Source organism: Falco biarmicus, chromosome 3 (genome assembly GCF_023638135.1).
Source record: "Falco biarmicus isolate bFalBia1 chromosome 3, bFalBia1.pri, whole genome shotgun sequence".
In the NCBI taxonomy this organism is placed as follows: domain Eukaryota; kingdom Metazoa; phylum Chordata; class Aves; order Falconiformes; family Falconidae; genus Falco; species Falco biarmicus.
In genome coordinates, this window is record NC_079290.1 from 39,401,280 (window position 1) to 39,422,833 (window position 21,554).

The following is a 21,554-nucleotide window of genomic DNA, read 5'->3' on the forward strand; positions in this document are numbered from 1 at the left end:
ATGTCAGAAACACTGTCCTGCTCCGGGGTTCAGCCCAGGCTTGTTCCACCTTGCTACAAAGCTCCACATTCCCTAGGGCGCAGCGCACTCCCTTGTGTGCTGCCAAGACTACTGCCAGCCGCCCTCTCCCTGAGCCTTTGTACAAGAGTTAAAGGAAGCTTTACTGAAATTAACTACTTATTAATCAAAGGCAAAATAATTCTCTCTCTCTCTCAGCCACATGAGATAGGAGGGGACAGTTATTTGGAAACTGGAGAGCCCTAGAAGCGCCTCTGACTTTTTTAGCTCAAAACAGTGCACCTCTGTCACTGCTGCGGCATGATTGCATCAAGCCAACTTTACTCTTCTGTTCACAAAGGGGGAGCTTCACATGTCTCAGATCAGTCACAACTTGCCCTACTGATTCTAAAGGGAAATGGAAGGAAAATAAATATGCTATTATTCTAGATTAAAAAAAAAAGGTGCTCTGACAGCAATGTTGCATAGTAAATAAAAAGAAATCCACTCTAATCAAATTTATTTATTATTCCTTTAGCGGTGTTACACTGACAAAAAATGGACTCTGCTTTCTTTCGGCTGTGGGATCACACTATTACGGATCCTTCAACACAAAGTTACAAGAAAAAGCAGTACGAATATTTTTTTGTTTGTTTTATCAAGTTTTTATAGTGTCTAGGTTTTCCATCTCAACTGTTCTTGTTCAAACTAAATCTAGTTCACAAAAAAAATCCCCACCTTATTTCCCTGAGAACCTAGTTATTTTATCTACCTCAACAACCAAGCTACTCTACCTTGTCATTTCAATTTTCACATATTTTCTCCTTGTGTATTAGTTCTATGATTCAATAAAATCTCATCTCTTCAGCCCACTGCCATAAACTACTGTCCGGAACAAAGCTCTCCCTCAAATTCAATCTCAAACAAAATGAAAAAGAGAAAATCACAAATGAGAAAGTGGACCGCAACCAATCCTAGGGGCCCCATTCTCACAAGGTCTGCAAGTTATTTTGCTTTATCAAGTAAACCCGAGCTACGGAAAGGTGCTATCACCTCTCTTGCTGCCAAAAGAGAAAGTGTTAATAAAAACAAGATCTTCTTCCAGGGACATTGGAGTGTCAATGTTAATCACTGATTTGGCTGAAATGCATTTCTTGATCTTAAAAGTGATTTTCAGATTAAATACAAATAACTGAAATCTTAATGTTTAAATAAATAGGGACACGGACTACCACATATCTGGTGGAATTACTGTTGCAAAACTATGATTACTATAAATAGTAATTATTTACTGTAATGGTAACACCTAGAAATCCTTTGTGCTCATCTGAGTTTTCTCTCAGACATTTAATATCCCCAGTAACCAGGAAAGCAAGAAAAACCTTTACATGTATGTCATCTATACCGCTACACAAAGCACTGAGATACAGGCGATCTCACAGTTGAAAGAACTTTCAGAAAGGGCCAAATTTATTTTTGTTTCAAAATTTATAATATTTATTGCACTTTCCTATACAGCCTCCTAAAAGCTTTGTAATTTCAGTCTTCAACTCTCTGCATGTTTTTTTCTCCTGTTCACATGCCTTTAATCGCTTTGTATAGAACCCCACCTGCTAAAGCCTCTCTGAGAAAGCTGTAATAGCTGTAATTTATAGGACTGGATTATGAAGCTTTTCCTTCAAATGAAAATCCGGAAAACACCAAAAATAAAGCACTTACATAGCATACATTTATAAATGCTGGAATTGAGCCACTATATGCAAACCTGCAAGTTGAAAGGACTGAGCAAAGAATCAATTAAGGTTCTCTACAGTTAGAAAATGCTTTGTCATATAACAGTGGCTGGAAGTAATTCTTGCAATCAAGAACAAGCAATTGTCTGTATCCATACTGTGCCTTTGTTGAGGTACAACTAGGCAAGCCCATACAATTGCTTCAATGGAAATACATGCAAAGGGAGTTGGCACTGAATTAAAAAATTACTTTCACACAATGAAAGCATGTTTTAATAATATTTTTTTTCTTTTTTTTCATTTTTCTTCTATCACAGTGATTTTTAAATTGTGTAACTCAATTAATTCAAGTGCGGTCAGCAGAGAAATCAGCAATAGAGTGTGCGGAATTGGTGCAAATATTCCCACATGCCACACGACAGCAGTGACATACTAATAAATAGCATATTGATGCTGATGTTCCTAGGGTGTCAGTGACTATTAAAACAGTTCCATTTTGTTGAAAAGCTGTATTTAAAATTCTTTATTCAACTGCAAAGAGAAAATACTATTTATAAAGCTATTTTGTACTTCTTCAGTTGAGCTTTGAAAATGTTAGGTTGCAGTGAAAAATTGCTAGCACTTCTTTATAACTTCAAAGTAGTCTCTCTTTCTTATCAGGTTTACCCTGATGTGATTCCATAAGCATGCATGTGTGTAGAATGAGACATTAGTGAACTTCACAAGCTACAACAGATTAAAAGTAAGCCTCTAATGTGCATACATATAGACACCTTGTAATACAAAACCACAACTTTCCCATTGCTGTACTGCAGCATAAATCTGTTACTACTACTTTATCTGGAAAATGCTCATTTTTAATGTCTTAACTTTTTTTTTTTTTTTTTTTTTTTTAAATCTAAGCAGAAAATCCTTTCTTTGTGAACTCCTGCAAGGCTCAGTTCTGAGCCCTCTGTTCGGTTCCCTCCCAGGCCATCACCTTACTACTTCCTGAGCACTGAACCTGAGGTTATCTGTCACCTATAACTTTAACCACCACACCAGCTTCAGTGATGCTTATTTGTAGACACTTTAACACCTGTTAACATACCTCCTTATCCTTTGTCCCTGCTTTTCAAGTAAGTTCTCGGCTTCCTCTTGACTTACAACACCAAAGCCTGAGATGTGCCCAAACAAAGCATCTCTTTCATTACTTATCCCTTGTCTCTGCTCTTTCTCAACTGCTTCCATATTTCATAATTCCAGCATCAACCTGGTTCTTGTCCTCCTGCATCTCATCTGCTTGCAAACTGCTTGCTGATTACTGAAACATTCACTGTATATAAAAACTTCCTTGGCACTCAGCCAGAGTGTGCTTTTTTCCCCTCAAAAAACTGTGAGGGCAACAGCTTGTCCCAGACCTAGCAACTCAAAGTTTTGCAGACGTTCCTTTTCGAAGATACTTCCACCTAGAAGTCCAACCCAAGTAGTTGCTATGACCGATGACTGAACTGTGATCTTCCCGGCCATAGAACCCCAGGTGCTGAAGGTCAGTCACTTCATTTTATCCCTTTCAAACATGAGGTGGGAGAGCAAAGCCTTTGGAAATACACCCTACAGACATCTTCAAATTCCTCACCTTGGCTTTCATCTGTTTTCAATTTAGCCACATCTCTTTATTCCATAAAGCCAAGCTCTCCAGTCCTACAGATGTACAGATTGTAATCCATCCTCTAACACACAGAATGATGCTCCTGCTCCTTGCCCAAGAGTAAGTTACAAGAAAAGAATAAATTTCCTCCAGCATTAACCCCCTCCCTTTCCAAAGGATTTGCTTGGAGGAAATTACAGCAATGCAAGAAGAATGTGGTATGCCACATTTTTTCATGCTGTAACTGCCCACCAACCAACTCTATTCAATACAGAGCCAGCTGTTCTCCTTGTGCCTTTAGCAAAAGCTGGTGGATTACCCAAAAGACAAATAAAACGAAAGAAAAAAGAAAAAAACCAAACTCCCAAACACACACACACAAAAAACCCAGGCATATATGATCAGCCTTTCTACAGAAAAAAAGACCTTTGCACACTATTCTTACTTATTAATGCTAATATCTATAAGTAACTTGCACACACCTTGATTCAGCTAGGGCAAGGCAATTATGATGGAATTGGACAGCTATACTAAAAATGGGAGAAAAGATATGCAATGGGAAAAGTCAAGTTTTACCTTCATATAGGTCAAACACAATTTTACTTAAATAAAAATTTGCATAGTTGTTCTTTAGAGACACGCACAGGAAGTCTGAAATTAGCTGTTTGGACATAGATATCAACACAGAACAGGCATCAAGGCTCGATCAACAGGCATCATTAGGCATCAAGAAATTGCTCAGGGAATTTAAAATGTGTGAGATTCTTTCCTTCATTACAACTAATTCCATTTCTTAACATAGCTTATTAAACCTTTTTTTTTTTTTTTAATTGAAGTAATAGTCTACAGATAAGGTTCTTCCATGTGGGACATCATTCCAAGGTGTTCTAAGTGAAGTTCTTAGAAACTGAAAAATGTGTTGATCAAGATAAAGACTAGTTAAACATGTATTCAATTTTTTTTAAATTTTGCACTTTAATTTTAAATATTCTTTTGAAGATCTATTTCAAAAAACAAACCACTGAAGTATTTATTGCTTTTGGCTTTATTTTGGTGGAGATTATTCTTAAAAAATTTAAATAAGCTTAATCTAAAATTCCTAAACACTGACTGTATGTTGGAAAAAATATAATTACCTATACCTATTTAAAGTATATCTACTCTATAAAAAGTAAGAATTGTTTAATAAAGAAGTTGTTAAGGGCTTTGTTTTTTCTTACAACTGTGTCTACTATAGCTGCGTCTGCTTTGGTATTGTTTTGCATTTTACTGCATGAAAAAGTAGATGTCACTGTACTTATAAGCATAGCAAATCTTATTTCTTCACACATTCATTACATATGACATTCAATATTTTTCTAATTCAAATAATTCCTATCTTCACATTTTTCTGTAGGTCATCATCAATCCCATCCCATTTATTTTATTTGGCGTAATCCCCACAGGGTTACTGCAAGGAATTGAGACGATTCAGTATCATTAAAGGTTGCCAACTATGCATAAAAGTAAGTGACCCTTTCTCGCACTATAATCTGCTCAAAGAACTTCCAAAACACTCACTGTAAGTTTTATATAAAAGTCAACAATATTCTTCTCTCGTATGGTGTCTTTTTTCAGGAACTCAACACCTTTTGCTTTAAATGTCGACTGCTTAAGGATAGGGCCTATCTTTAAAACAATTTCTATATTTATTCACGTTGAGCATCCACTTTCTAGTCCACGATTGCACAGAATATTTAGGAATGCATTTAACCTGGTACATTTAGTTTCCAGGAAAGCAAGGTAGCAGATGAAAGAAAGGTAACAGTGGCAGCATACAGCACACCATGTATGATCACTAAGTCTCTCACGGACCGCAGTTTGCGAACCACTGATCTGTTCAACTACAAACACAAGTATTTATAGACTAGCAGATATATTTAGTGTCATAAACATCCCCTTTGGTTGGAAAAATTCAATTACATACACTGTTTAATATTAGGTGGCTGGTTTGTTTTCTTTTTCTTTTATTCTTTCTTAAATTACAAGGCTAATGAGGCATAGAAAATGATTCTAAATTAATTTAGAAAAGGATGTAAGGCTTGCTTTATGGGAAGGTTATTGATTTTAAACAGGAATCTAACTATGTCACATACTAATAACAGCATTAAATGTTTTGTATCAGGGCAAGAAGGCAAGCAACTTGCAGACTTGCAGATGATTCACAGATGTAGTATCCACATGCTGTACCTAAAGCTTGAAATACACTATAAGTAGCTCCCACTGTTCCCAGGAAGAAGATATCCTTGTATGTACACAAGCTCATCTTGCAGTTCTAATGTAACTACACTGACTCTAGGGTCAGTGTCATCTCAAACAGTCAGCATTGGGTCTGACCCAAAATGGGTTAGAATTCTGAACTCAGTGCTATTAGGAGCAGGACACAGAGAAAGGTGAGGATGTTTGTGTTCTTTAGCACACCAAATCCAAGCTGTGTATGGAAAGCATCTCAGCTGAAAGGGATTCCTGCAAAGAGCAGACACTTGGCATGGCACAGATTTTTCTTGGTATCTGAAAAAATATAACTTGCCTTATCAAGGATTACAGGACATGTTGAGTTCTTTATCTAGCCAAGAGCAATGGAGCATCTTTGATTTCTCAGGATCACATGCTGCATTTGTGGTGGGCACATGTATCCTTAGCAGAGAAGTGTACCATGCAATCCATTTTCAAGATTTCTGAAACATTAGTGGGTTGGTGCCAGGGCTCCCCCAATTTTCTGCTTCCAGTTGTACTGGTCTGAGGTAGAACAGAGATCTTAAATCAAAAAATAGAAATCTGTTACTTGGACCACCTAAAATTTCCAGACAAGGCAAACAAAGAAGGTGTTTTCATAGTGACTTCCTAGGGCATGCTGTCTTTCTGGGGCTTATAGTGTGTTTAGTTCTAAACTGCAGCTTCTCTACATCTATTTAACTATGTTACTTTTCCCAACTAATTAAATACTCCTGGTACCAGAAGAGTTTTTCCTTCATGACCTTCCCCATACAGCTGAGGTTTAACAAGCACCTTGTTGGCTTGAACTGCTCTACCATGCTGCTTTTCATCCTCTTACGAAAAGCAAGAGCTCTGCCTTACGAATTCAAGGCTACTAGATGCAAAAGGAGACCATAATGGGTTAAAAAGTTTGCTGCAATCTCATATATATGTTCTTCAGGCTGTTCAAAGCTGTGCTCATTTTCTACCTGCCAAGGTTTTTGCAATTCATACATGTATCTTAATTTCAGAATGCTCATTTATGTTCTCTGGTACCATAGAAACTTGGGAATGATCATTGGGAGTGTTTTTCATTTTCTATCCTCTTCCAGCTTCAAATACATCTTGGGAAATAAATTACTTGACCTATTGGATTAAAATAAGATAAAAACCCCAGTATTAAGTTCTGTACTAACAAAATTCATGGTAAAATTTCTGTTAAAATTTCAATCCCTTCCTCAGGCAGAGCCTGCAAACTGCTTAACATTTCCTTGCCCTTGAAATGTAAGCCTACTAATTGAAATTTTCCTTTTTGCTCTGTTATTAAAAAGGTCTTTTTAGACTTCCTATTGGAAAGATTACTATAGTGGAGATGTTCATTCTCCTATGTACCACAAATCAACAAGATGTTAAACATAAGGAATTAGTTTCCCTCAGTGAATTTTCAAGCAGGCAAATATCCCTACTGTTATATATCCACCAAGTCAGCTCATTCTTTTTGGCAGGAAAAGAAATGAATGATTTTTGTTGACAAAACAGTTTGTTGAGGTCTTGGCTGCAATACTCTAGAACTTCAGCCTCAGCTCTCCTCAGAACTGACCATTCCTTTCAATGGGTACAGCTGAGAGGGACATGCACCCAGACCTCAGCCATGGAAGTTCAACATCCACTATATCAATGCAAGTGCCTCTGTATTTGGCAATTTAAACAACTGTCTCAACTGCAGACAAGGATATGTATTAATCTTGGCACCTTTTTTATGGGGACAATGACCTTCAGGAGAGGTGGGAAGTTAAGTGGACAAGCAGGAGGTGCTAATGCCTTAAGCTGCCTCTGTTTTGTCTCAGCCTGAGAACAGAAGTGAAATGCATCGGTCTGCGTCAGGGAACTTGTACTTCTCTGCTCTTCCTTAACGGCAAACAAGAGTATCTGGCTGAAACCTGAAAAATTTGGCTGAGGAGAGGGACACAAAATTAACCCAAAAGCTCAAACCAGACTTGTGTTCTGTGCAGCACAGAATGCACCTACATTTTTAAAAGTAGTATGGGTTGTAAATTCCTGGGATTTGGGGCTCTGGTTCATCCCACATATGTTTTACTCTCAATGCCAAGTAACAGTAGTTAATGAGATACAGACCCTGTAAAGAACGTTTTATTTGAGATAAGTTCTTTTCATCTTGGCTCACTTTAAACCGAAAAAGCCATAACCAACCAACAAACTCCACTCTTAATAGTGCTTAGCCTAATACACCTGCAATTAGCTTAATGCATTTTACATTTTTACAACTCAAACTTCTTCCCCCTACACCTGAAGCTACTTTTTGCTTTTTGGGGACATTCCAGTGGAAGATTTTTTTTTTTTTTCAGAGAGTGTTTTGTCTTTGATATAATGTATAATGACCTCGTTTTCCAGGCAAGCTTGGCTGTCAACACCAAACCCTTGAAGGGACTAGTCTGTATTCCTGTAATTTATCTAGAAGATTCTGAACTGAAACATATCAGGATAAATCTCCTATTAACACCGCATGCCTTCCTTTGCATTTTCCCCCCTCTTACTGTCATGGCCAAAGTTATTCATATTACTATGACCAAATCTAAATTTCTGCCTTAAACTTATGTCAGACCAAGTTCTGGCACTTGAAAACTGAAGTAAATTAAAACCCATTGTCTCTAAGTGTCCCTAAACTACTCATTAAAATTACATGTTTAATACTAATATAAAGTCACTGAAGCTCAGTCAGTCAGATAAAATGGGAAAAAAGACAGTTAAAAGCAATAATATAGGGTAAAACATTGTAAAACACGAACTGAGACAAGACGCTTAGAAGACATTAAAGCCTCTTTAAAAATGCGAATAATTTTGAATTCGGACATGAAGCCAGGAATATCAGTGTTCTCCCAAAAGGCAAGAAAGGTATTTAGTAAGGATAATACATGCCTATTATGTAGGTAGCATCTACCAGCAAAATCAGAACTAGCAGTAAAAGCTATGCATTGCTTTCACTGTTCATAAGTAAAAAGCCTACTTCCGTTTTTGTGAGGACAAAAGAAGAAACACGGATCAAAAGGTAACAGCCCAGAAACCATACACAACCATCAATGTACAGGATCAGTATCCCACTCAACAGGGTCACTGCATGGCTACCAAACAGTCCAGCAGAAAAGACTGTTTTCAACTTGTCTAGCAGTTGGGAGCAAGGAAGTAGTAAACAGGTGAGGTATTTAGCAATTTGGTGAACAAAATCCTATCAATTTCCAAAATTATAATTTTACCCTTGGAATTACAAAAGCAGGTAAAAGCCAACACTGACTACATCTGTCAGGTGCAGAGAGAGGACAGTGAGCATGTATTAATGTGCAATCGCAGCGTGGTCATCATCTTAATTCTCCGAGTAGTGTCTAGACCTCTACTGAGAGAATTTCACCTGCTAATGTAGTCAGTCTGACATTTCCTTGCAAAAGGAATAAATATTATTATCCTGAAGGGCACAGCAAAAGATACTGTCTGCAAGACACTTTGGGATGTGATTCTGAAACAGGTGGTTATCAATAAGGATCATCTTCCTCATCTTAGTCATCAATCTGGAAAAAAGAAACTGTGTAGCTGCAGGAGACACAAAAAGTTCCTGAGATACATGAGGCCACATGGTGGTTGCAGTAAGCAATCTTCAAGCATCTGGACCAGCTCTGAGAGTATGAACTGATCCCACTCAGTGCTCAGTGCTGATACTTAACATATCAGCAGTTAATGAAGAAATGTCTTATTTAACAAAGAAAAAGGGAAATTCAAATCTGCACAACTTTCTGCCAGTGAGGCCTATTTTGGTTAGCAAGCAACTGGTTATTGATGGAAATTGCCACTGTCTCAGACAGGTACAAACAAGGCTGGTGTAGCCTAGCAACCTCATACAAAAACGATTCTTGACGAGAGGATGCTCGCTGCAACATCGCCATAGATGCACGATGAACTGCAAGCAGAGTCGTATCTGTCATTTCTTGGAGGCTCGATCCCCCTCTCCCACCTGAGCCGAATCCCTGTGTTCGGGCAGGTACATACACATCAAAAAATACTCCTCTGTCAGAGAATCAGAGAACTAAATACAGATCAAGACCCAGAAGTCCAGGGGCAAACTTTCCCATGCTAAGGGTAGACAGTGGAAACAGCACTACTCGTACAGGTCTATTGCAGTTGGCTTCCCAGATAAACAGGAAACAAGGAAAATTCATGCAGCACCTTATATACTGCCGACTGGTAACGTATGTCCTTGTTGCCTGGATACCTCTAGTGAATTACCAAGCAAGGGTGCAAGTCTTTTTGCTAGTCAGTATTAAATAAAAAAATCCCAAACTCCTACTCATCAGAGGCAGAAGATTCACATGTAGGCTTCCTGCACCCCTGCCAGCCGAGTGCCAGAGACAAATCGAGCCTTGAGAATTTTAAATCTTGCGTGTTGCCATGCCACGTTATGAACTAGATCTCGCACAATTCATCACCCAAGTTGCAGAAAAATAGTTCAAGAACTCAAAATAATGAATTCTGTCATTTTCAATAGAAGTGTGAAGGGAGAATTATGAATGAACCTTTTAAAAACACGTATGTGGAGGGAGATTGCCCTTCTACAAAATGAAAGCAGCAGGCTTCTATTTAAATGGCCCAATCCTGAAAGCGAGACCTTTCATTTTCAATTAACTTAAATTGACAATTGAGAAAGGTTTGAAAATGTTGTTGGAGCCTTTCAGTTTGATAGATCTCAGCTCTAACATTACACACAGCATTCTGACCTGATTCTTAGGGTGTGCTGTTTTAAAACTGAAAATTTGAAATTAAAAATATTGGATCCAATCAAAGCTGTTGCAAGACATTCAAACACCTTAATCTCTTAGAAATGTCTTTTCTTATCATGATATGTTATATAATGCATCATTCAGTAAAATACATTAAAACCTAAAAGCCAGGCCTTCCCGCAACCTTATGTTACTTATGTTGCAGTGATACTTTAACTGAGAAATTAAATTATATCACAGAACATGTTACTATGTACAACAGGTGACTATTTACCACAGAAATAAAACCTTCCTCTATATTCTAAAGCAGACTACGTTACAAGTCTACATTACCAGAGTAATGTAATTGTCTAATATTATATGCCTTATATAAACCTCACCCATCATAGGCAAATCAAACTAACTTTCAGGCTTAATATTAATTTTTAAACACAGAAATGGAAGACATCTGAACAGCTGAACCACTTCATTAAATAAAAAATGAAAATAAATAAATCAGAGGACATTTCAAAGCTCACAAGCAAGAGACAGAAGTTTGAAATCATTGAGAAATGAGGCAGAGAGATGTCCACATTGAAAGGGTCCGTCTATCAATTCATAAATGGAGTACCTTGCCCCTGCTACTTGACATGTAAAAGGATGTAGTAAAAGGATGTAAAAGGACAATCTGCTCAGCTCAGAATTCCCACATACCAACGATGCAGTCTTAAATCAGTTGTGAATTATTATTGTTTTGTTATAGACTCAATTACCAAATAAACAAAAACAGACAAAAAGTTGATTTTTTTTTCTATCATGTGGGTTACCACATGACTAGTTTTGAATTTTTTTCAGAAAGCCTCTTTCAATTAATGACCTGTGAAGAAGAATTAGTATTGTTTAAAGTAATGTTTTGTTTCTTGTAGCCAGTGGAAATTGATGTACGCGATCCAGAGTTGCAGGTAACACTGATGATGCGCTGGTCCCCATTTTTCCACCCCAGTCATGAAGAGCTTGGAGAGACAATACCACCAACCTCTTGTAGTACTGGAGTCCACATGCACGTGATATAAATTCTGCCACAAAGTTTGAAACAGGAAGCCATGTCAAGCACAACGACCGAGTTCTGTTATTGCACTACTGCAGCTGTTTGGTTAACTCAGTAGGATCAAACAGGATTTGATTCAGAGATTCGGATTTGGCCAAGCAATACTAGGCTATATCTCAAGGAAGGGGAATGGTAAAGTTGTGTTTATACTAGAACGCTTTTGTTAGGGAATTGCCCTAGAGATGATTTAGTGATGAGCACAGATTAGCTGTAAACATCACTTGGCCATCCAAGGAACTGGCTATTATAGACAGGCCACAGGAATCCCATTTTCCTTGTACCTCTTAGGCTCTTCCCTCATGGGAGGCAGGACAGAGGTCAGTGGTAGCTCAACGACAGCAGAGGCTTTTCCCAATACACTGCCAAAGAGTAATTACAATAGCTGTACTGGAAATGGAAACTGGACCCCTGGATTGCTCCAGTTTTACACTACTGCTACTGAGTACAAAATTATGAAATAAGAGATGTTCCTCAAGGTATAAGAGATAAACTGGTATCTCAGATGTATCTGAGATAAGCTGCTGAGAAAGTTATGCTTTGTGCTAAGGAAACACAAAGTTTCTGTTTTGGGAAATGAGTCCAAATGCATGAGCTGCTAAAATCCAAGGTAACACCATGAACAAGATAACAGCATCCTGATCTTGTCCTACACCTGATTTTATTTTTTTTAAAATGGATGTATGAAGTGAATCTTAGGCAGTCTGGTGCGCTTCAGTAAGAGAGAGAGAGACTGGGCGCCAAGTACTGGGCAGTGGAAATAGCACTTCTAACATTCTGGTTTTCCTCTCAGTGCTTCAGAGACTGAAGATTAATGAGAAGTATAAACTGAGTTACCACTGAGCATTTTGTCCCTCTTCTCCTTATCATATGACTATAAAAAGGAAAAAGAAGGAAATGACCAAAATAGTGTTTGTAATCTTTGAAAATCACCTGCATGTATATAGACGTTTCATATGCCTCCTATGTAAGTTGTAAGAATTTCTGTTCTTATGGAACATGGGGAATTACATAGCACTTTATAGTTTCCTTCAGCACATAAGAGACCTGGGGACTTTGAAAGCTGTGTAGCATAGGGAATCTTATTTGCTAACTCAGTTTTAACAAACTCTGCACCAATTAACAGAGATGTTAAACTACTCTACTGACTTTGTAATGTGGATGAGAAACCACAGGCTCATCAAAGTATGTGCAGCACCATACAGGAAAAGGCCTACACAAAGGAAGGTCCAATTTAACATCGCCAGTTTACTGTGGAATAGCATTCACCATTGTAAATGTGAAAAGTCCCTTTACAATACTGTTATCATTGCAACCTACTGTCTACTTCAGAAAATGTTTGACTGTTATCTCCCATTACAGTGTACAGAAACAGATGTGCGACTCGCAGGTGCGACATCTGAAAGTTGGCTTCCATCAAATAGACCCCATAAACCGTGCACCTGCAACACTGTAAAAGCACTGCAAACACTGCTGGATCCGCATGCAAAACTCATCCTTGGCTTGCTTTACCCGTTTCATGTTTGAAGTTCTCTTTTGTAATTGTTTTTTCCCTAAGGGAAGTACATCGTGATTCTCTACCATGGCGCTCAGCACCGGCCAAGCGCTATTACCAGGCGCAGCCCTACCATAACAAACCCATCTGCTGCACAGGTGACCGTAAGGGCGGGCCGGAGAGACAAATAAGGGAGCCAAAACCAACAAGCCTGTTGCAAATCTTCCTAAACCCGCTGCAAAGCTGGGACTGCGAATGCTGGGGAGTCGCAGATGCCAGCACAGCCCCAGGAGCAGCGCGGCCGGCCGCCGGGCAGGGGCGGCCCGCGGGGCGCTGCGGGTCTGGGGGGCGCCAGGCTCCGCTGGGGACACACGCACACCCCGCCCCGGCGCGCGGGGCCCTGCCCGCGTAGCGCGTCTCTCCGGTGCGCCCCGGGCGCCGACAGCAGGGACACGTGACCAGGCGCCTTACAAAAATAAATAAGGATCTACTTTAAAAACAATTGTATGAAATGAAGTCTCGCCCCCCACACCGGCTGTTGTCCGTTTCGCCACGAGCCGGGTTATCTCCCCCCGGTGCGCGGGGCTGTGTCACTTGGCGGCCGCCGGCGCCGCCAGCCCCGGGGAACTTACCGGCGGGGCCGCCCCGTCCCTCGGCCTCCGGCGGCGCGGTCGCAGCTCAGGGCGGCGGCATCCCCCGGGCCTCCTGCCTCCCCGCACCCCCCGGCTCCCCGCGGGCGTCCCGGCGCTGGGCTGCGTGACTTGTTGGTGTGGCCGGTACCGTCTCTACCATATGCTGTAGCGGGAAGGAGGAGGAGGAGGAGAGAGTGTGTGGGGAGGTGGGTGGAGGGGGGGAATTAACTTTGCTCAATGGCGACAGGGCAGCAGCCTCAGCCCAAGCATCAGATCGATTTACTAAACAAACTGAAACGTGGGTGGGGATGTTAAACAGTAACCAGCAGCAGCCTCAATGAAAAATGAAAGCTGCTGCCGCCGACAACGACTGGCCCTGTGCGCAGCCCGCGCCCCGCCGGCGGGTGGGCCCGGCGCTCCCGGCCCGGCCCGGCCCCGTTGGGCTGCGCTTGGCGGCAGCCGCGGTGTTGTGGCGGGGCTTGGTGTCCCCCCCAGCCCCGGTGCCCCCCGGCTGGCTCGACGGCAGCGCCCCCCGGCCGCCGGGCCACGGAGCGCCCGGTCCCTCGGCTGCAGCACGCCGGGCTACCGCCGCCTCTGCGCTGCGGGCGGGGAAGTAAACCCCCGGCCCGCCCTGCTCTGCCCCCGGGGGAGAGCCCGGCAGCCCCGCAAGGCCGCAGAGAACGGCGACCCCCGGCCGCGGGACCGTCCCCGCTGTCCCCCGACCCGCAGCCCTCCGCTCTCCGCGGTGTTCGGTAGCCACAGATTTGCGGGCGCCCAAACCTCGAGGGTTCCCCACCGAGGGTCGCTCCCTTTGCTCCACTGCAGCTGTCGAGGGGGGTGGGGGGGTGGGACCCCCCCGGGTGGGACCCTCCCCTCTTTTTTGTTGGGCGCCTGGTTATCTAAAGAAACGGGACCAAACATGGGGACCCACTGCAAACTCTGGGCTCCCTGCACTAAACACGTTTCGTCGGCCGCTCCCGGCCCACCGGGAAGGTCGTGACACAAGGAAATATTTATAAAATAATAATTGTCATTGTCCTCCGACACTGAACATTCACAGACTCGAAACAATAATTAACGCCTTGCCTATGATATCACCAGCTCACACCCACAAAGGCATCAGGAAGAAAGGAAATAATTCAAGGCAGTGAAGGTGGTGTCTTGTCACTCCAGGTATCACGGGGGGTGGGGGGGGTGGGGGTGGGGGGTGGGGGGCTGGTTCGGGGGGGACGCTCCCTGGCGGCGTGAGAGGAGGATATTTGGCAGAAGTCCCCATCTAGGAATGACGAAAGTCCCCGTGGAAAGGGACTGCCTTGCCGTGGATGCGTGACCGCGCCTGGTTCCCCTAACTGCACACCCGTGTCAGTGATTTAACGGCACTCTCGCAGGAGAGGGGCTACGCGGGCTCTACACAGGAAGGAGATTGGAAAAAAAATATGAAAAATGTTCTCTTCCTCCAGCCTCTGAAAGCGGCCGGTGATTGATGGTTTCCCCAGTGAGGAGATCAGCGAGTTTCCTCTACTTTCTTACCGATGGTACCTCGCCATGCTGTTGTATCTCGTTAAGCTGGCCGATTCCTCATTTCTAGAGTTTGCCCGTGGAAATTCTGCATCCAATTTCTAGGCGCTTTCGATTGTCCTTTGGAGGGAACAAAGGGATTTTTGCTTGACAATTCCCCCACCACCACCACCACCCCCCCATTACGAAACATTAATAATCACTGGAAATAATTGCCCAGATAGCCGCAAGGAAAGTGTAAATACATCCAAAGTCCTCCGGTGTTATTTCAAAGGTGGTTTTTAAAAGGCCAATAAAAGTCGCCGAGGAAGACTTTTTCCTGAGGAGTTCTTGCCCATCTCCTGCCGTAGATAAAATACTGCAGGCAAGGGCAGCACTGACAATGAAATAAACGTTACTGCTGCTGGCTACAGCGCGCCTCGGAGCCATCCGCAGGCGCAAACAGCCGGTTTAAAAAGTGACTGTCACTTACATCAGGGTTGTTTCTTGCCTCTCTTCTGAGATTCTTAACCATACGCCTTGGGCTAATAACCACTTTTCTTAGATGAATATAGAGGATTGCTAGGAGTTCCTTTGCTGTCTTAATTAAAGTTAACATGCTAAAGCCATGTGGTCATCTGTAGCAACTGTATTTCTACACTTGCATCTGGATGCGGGCCGATTTCACGGGCGGGGGCGGGGGGTGGGGGGAGCGCTCAGGACGTTTTGATTCCAGTCACTTCGGCGTATACAAACGTTCTTATTATTCTTTCTCGGGAAAGGTACTGCTTCGTGCCAAAAGCAAATAGCTTGCAGAATAGTGAATGGAATTACTTTCCTGTGCGGGGAATATTTGCGCGTATTTCTCATCACTTAAGGCCACGTTTGATTTAACCTTAATGTAACTAGTGGTTTTCATTTCGACTTCAGCGTTTCCGTAAATGGTTTTTATGAAGTGGTTGCCTCTTTTAGTTATCAACAACATTTTTGAGGAAGAGTGGGGGGCAGCATAGAGTCCCTTGACGGTCACCTCGCCGCCAGTGCTACCTCTGAAGCAGCATTTTCACGTGTCACCTCCACGATGAAATCATGCGACCGCCCAAAGAGCCGCAGTAGCTGTGAATTGCCCCGGCGCCGGCGGCCGGGAGCCCTTCCCGCTTCCCCCCAGGGTGGGGTCTCCCGCCACCTCCAGTCCTGCCCCAACCTCCCCCCACCCACCCCCCTGTTGAGGATGGAGCACCGAGGCACTCGGGCAGCGGCGGGGACGCTCTTCCCGGGATCCCCGACAGCACCAGCTGGGTCGTCAGGGGCAGGAGATGCCCCTTTCGCTCACCACATCTCTGCCTAACTACATCCCGGGAGGCAAGGCTGGGAGGGGAGGAAATCCACGTAGCCTTTTGCAGCGGAGATAACGAATATTTTCGGGCGTTGACCTCAAGGGGGAAGTCCCTGGCAGTACACTTTCTGTGCCAATTTGGAGAAGCCCCTCTAAGCACTTGGCAGCCTCCGGCTGTGGCCGCAGACACCTGCTAGGTTCAGCCCCCTCGTCCCCGCCGTGCGAGCGAGGTACGCTCCCGCAGGGCGAGTAGCGGCCACCTCCGCGGGCGTCTGCCCTTCCCCGACCTGTTCCCCGCAGTTCGCCTGCCCCTCGCCGGGCAGGCAGTTTATTCGGGGAGAAAACAAGAGGAGCCGCCGGAGCCGGCTCTGCGGGCGGCAGGGCAGGGGCTGGGGCTCGGGGGCGGGCGGCCGCCCGTCGCGGCAACCTGCCCGCTCTCCGCTCGCTTCGTTCCAGTATCATTAACCCGCGGGTGCAGCAACTGTTTGTGTGCCCTCTGTCCCTCCCCTGGGCTGCTTTTTCCCTGTTACCTATCCATCCCTTGTGAATCATTTATGGGGAACTGGGCACTTCTCGCAGGAGTTTCCCTTGAAAAACTTTCCCATCTTCAGGCAAGCTCCTTTTCTTTGTTAACGCGAATAATTGATAAAGGACCCCAACGTGCCTTCAAAAAGCATCTAAACGGCTGCCCGGTACTATAGTCACTTAGGGTCACGGGGTGCTCCTGGCTTTAAAAGCGTAATACAGGAAACGATCAGGACCAAACCGGTTAAAGGAAATAGCTAGTTTGATGTGGTTGCCTGAAACCCTAAATGGAAAACGCCGTCTAATTTTACAGATTCTCGTACAGAGCGTTTGAGCTGACTTCTGCAGAGCCCTTCCTCTGCCCTCAACACCTACCCCCCCCCACCCCCCGACCCTCACCCCCACCCCCAAACAGAGAGCACCTGGTATTCTGGTACTAACTAATGTTTCTGTGTTTTCTTGCCTCGAAAAACAGAGCGAGAGAGAAAGTACATTGTTCAAAAGGAAAAGAAAAGCTGTAAACCTCTTAAAACTCTGAATCGTGAGATTACGCCGGCACCACGGGGCTATGAACCGATTTCAAGGGCTGCATTAGAGACACTTTTCTTTAGAGGTTCCCTGGCTAAACTATTAATTGCCAGGGTTTCATGAAAGATTTGCAGACTTTACAATCATTTATGATCCGTGCAATAAAAACTCGGAGATATGGGCAGACTGGTTCAAGGTGTAACGCAAAGATGTATTAGGTGCCCTTGGCAACTATCTGTGGGTGCTGTTTGTGTTCTCCGAACACGCCCTTCGCTGCAATGAACATTTCTGCAAACCGCGGGTTGGGTTGTTCATTTCCAGAGCTCTGAAGGCTCACACAAAAGAGCTATAGATTTCAGGCAGGGGAATCAAATGATTGGAAACTCATTCTAGTCCCCCGAAGAGTTCAAATGCAAGTGAGATAATTACCCTTGACGAAAAGTAAACTTCGAGGGAAAATATATTATGCCTTGCCCCCTCGTAAATTGAAAGCCCGCGAGAGAGCAGATTTGAGTATTCAGAGCTGCAATGCTCTCCTGACCCCCATCAAGGCGGAGATTACATTATTGTCCGCCACAGCAGAAGGCGGAGAGGAACCCCTCGAATCCAAAGAAAGACACCTCAAAGGGTATTGACGGCCCTCCAATGATATCCTATTTAGCAGGCTCACAAGCGAGCACCCTAGGCATTTTAAAGATTATCCCCCTAAAGATCTTTGAAGATTATGCTAATGACTGCAGATTACAAGAGTTTACTGCGAGAGCGGAGAAACAAAACCAGCCTCGTGGCGGTTGCCCATGGTAATTTTCTGCCTCTCTTTTAAGACGATTCGCTCCCCCCTCCCCCCGGCCGTTCCCCTCATTAGCAGCGGAGGAAGGAGGGGAGGGGAGGCGATGCGAGGGGGGGCGGGCTCGCTCCTGCTTCTCCTCGCCACCTAACGGGGCGGAGGGGCTGCGGCCGTGCGGAGGCGCCGGGCCGGGCAGCGCCGCAGGTAGCGCGGGCGGCGGCGGCGGGGCGCGGGCGCCGTGAGAGACCCAGCCGTGCCACCTAGCGGCGCCGGGCCGCGCTGCCCGCCGCCTGCGGGACCCCGGCCCCGCCGCCCCCGCCACCCCCGCCGCCTGCGGGACCCCGGCCCCGCCGCCCCCGCCGCCGGGCGCGGGGAGGCCACGGCGCGCAGAGCCGTAGGTGTGCCCGCTGCCCGGAGTGGGGCGAGCAGCCGCCCCCGCCGGTAGCCACTGCCTTTGGGTGGGAAAGCGAGCGAGGTGCTGCCTGCGCGTTGCGTTACGCGTGTGGCGTCCCACGTATCGCATGGGGAAAGGAAACGATCATCAGCTGAAAGGTTTCACGCTGCCTGACTGCTTCGTGTACACACGCACACACACCCCCCCCCACTTGACCCCTTCACCCCACAAATATTCATCACGTAGATAGATTGCTAAATAGCGTCTAAGAGCCACCCTGTTTGTTTCACCTGACCCGTGTCAGTGATCCTATGAACTCCTTCCCCGGCAGAAGCCCGTCCTCCGATCATGCACGGAGGGGGGGGGGGGGGGGGGGGGGGCACGTCATCATCTGGGACGTTGTCATTAACATAACAGTAGTGAATCTGTGGAAGTACAAATCATGTTCACCGTGTTTGGTTTTCTGATTAAAAAATCCTGCCAGGCTAAAGCAGAAATAAGGGCTTGGAAGCACAAATGCAGTTACTCATGTAATGAGAGCAAATATAATGAAAACGATTTCCTAAAATGAGGACAGTAACTGCACATTCACATTCGGAGATACTATTTTGATCTTGTTGCTTAATTCAGGCCAATATTCATGGTATACTTTATGCAAATCGTGATTAATTTCTTTTCCTCCCAAATGACAGTCAGGAGATGCAGGCATGAACAAACGTTGAAATGAAAAATATTTCGTAGTTATTGTAAGTACTTCAGCATGCCATATCTAGAAGCACTGGTCATAGCAGATCAGCAGATCAGGGTCTATATTGCTTGGCCTACACTTGTGGAGGGTATTGTTCTAGCATTATTTGACACCTTTAATGTGATTTAGAATATAGCTCATGCTTATCCATAAAAACAACCAAAAGACCTTATACGCACGGCAATTTCAACATGGATACATATCTGCTAGTCTGCTCTGTCCAATGTGGGCTATTCTGAAATGATTCTTACTCAAGTGGAGACTTCTCCCTCTATGTTTAAGTGTGCAGTGGTCACCTTAGACTGCCTTCCAGGAGATACAGGTCTTGGGAGATACTTGGGAACCGTAGGATAGGTAAGCAGAGGACATTGCTGTTGAAAGAGATTTAAACAGTACCAATAACAGAAAAGAACACAGCAAAACCGAAACAGGCTAGAACAGCGATGAACAGGATGAGCATGAATCCAGTACATAATTTGTACACAAAGTAGTTCCACCTCATTGATTCAGTTAGAGACGATTGAATTCAAAACGTAGGCAGGGCAAAAGAAAATGATCTTTCACTGATAAGTGAGTATAATTCACACTGTGTATACTGATAAGCAGTGTGTATACATTGATACTGGCAGTGTAAACATGGCATATGAAAATGAACTTTTGCTGAGAGTTGGGAATAATTCAATCTCCATGACATTAACTGATGAAAACTTCTGTAATGTTTTCAGCTGGGCTTTGCAGGTAAAAAGCACCCTAGAAGTCTAATAAACCATTTAAACAAATTCCATTTGTCTGGGTTAATAGTGATGGTTAAAACTAAGTGGTCTGTCTGGGCTATTTTTATGTCCACGTAGATATAGAGATGAGATAGCTCAGCTTTGCCTAAATCATAAAGTTTACCAGCTATGTTTATAGCATCGCAGAAGGCATTGTGCTTAGCACTGGCTTTAAAGAATTATAGAATAGCTTTGGAGAACATTTTGGATATTAAATTGATTAAAATAATGTTTTTTTAACTTATTCCATTTGTAGATCACGACCTTTTTTTTTTTTTTTTTCCGGTGGGGGTACAGACTCATCACAATACTTGTGTTGTTACCCTTCACATTTTCCTTAATCCACACATACCACAGTGATTCGCAAATCACGAGCAGAAGTGCTGCTTTAAGAAAACACAAGCCAGCTTCTCCCGGCTGGCTTCAGCTGAACTGGTTGCACTTTAACCACCTCAACACAGCTGGCTCAGAAACACATGGCTCAGGTCTTCAGTGCAGAAGGTGGCCTGAGTGCTGGCCACAGCAGCTGAGGCTGAAGGACCTGAGCCAGGTGAGTGCTGAAGAACCGTGCCAGTCCCACCCTTGCTGCAAACACTTCTTCCTACGTTGTCCACCCCCTAGCTGAAGCTGCCAGTTCCTGAGATCTGCCACCAACCATGTCAAAATGATCCAGCTTAACTTAAAAATTATGAGAACTTGATCGCTTTTTAATCACATGATTCTAACAGTACTGGACGTGCATGTATATCATCTTCAAAATGCAGATCAAAAGTGGATTGGCAGCTTGCAGCAGAAGGTGAGTGGCTGTGTTCTGGGTTAACTACAGTGTCAGAGATTTTGAAGGTGTAACTTTGATCATCTGTGAGGGGGACAGCCTCTGTCTACCTTCAGATTCTGAAGTCACCAGATCCAGACAGGGTGGGCCATTTCATATGTACCTCTGCCTTGTATGTGCTCATATAATCACCAAAGTTATTAACCCAGCTGCAGCTGAGATTCTTCTATGTTCCTCATACTCTGTACAGAGCACAGCAACATTCAGAACATATGATTGAACCCGACTATGTTCATATTTATGTTAATAATATAAGCCAATTTTTATTTCTAAGGTAATAAATAGTGGAGAGGAATGGCATTTTAATAAGTTAGTCTTAATACTCTTATTTAGCATAACTTTAGTTCTAAACCACCACATTTACATTTTCAGTAAGAACCATGTGATACAATGCAGTCTCTCTTAAGTCTCACCTAAAGCCCAATTACAGTATGGGCATTCTTATATTCTACATGATAAACCTAAAGTTGTCATTTATTTAAATATTTTACATAAAACTAAAAGCTTAGTAAAGAAAGTGTAAAAGCAAGCATCACTTAAG

General features: G+C 43.8%; 1 protein-coding gene across 3 annotated transcripts in view; it reads right to left on the bottom strand.

Annotated features, from left to right (window-relative positions):
• The window catches only part of HNF4G (hepatocyte nuclear factor 4 gamma), a 61,097-nt gene extending 47,271 nt beyond the window's left edge, over positions 1 to 13,826 (bottom strand). For all 3 annotated transcript variants that reach the window (XM_056332690.1, XM_056332691.1, XM_056332688.1), the window contains exon 1: positions 13,591 to 13,826. The gene's annotated coding sequence lies outside the window, so the exon portion shown is untranslated. The remainder of the gene's footprint in view (positions 1 to 13,590) is intronic.
• Between the last annotated feature and the right edge of the window lie 7,728 nt (positions 13,827 to 21,554).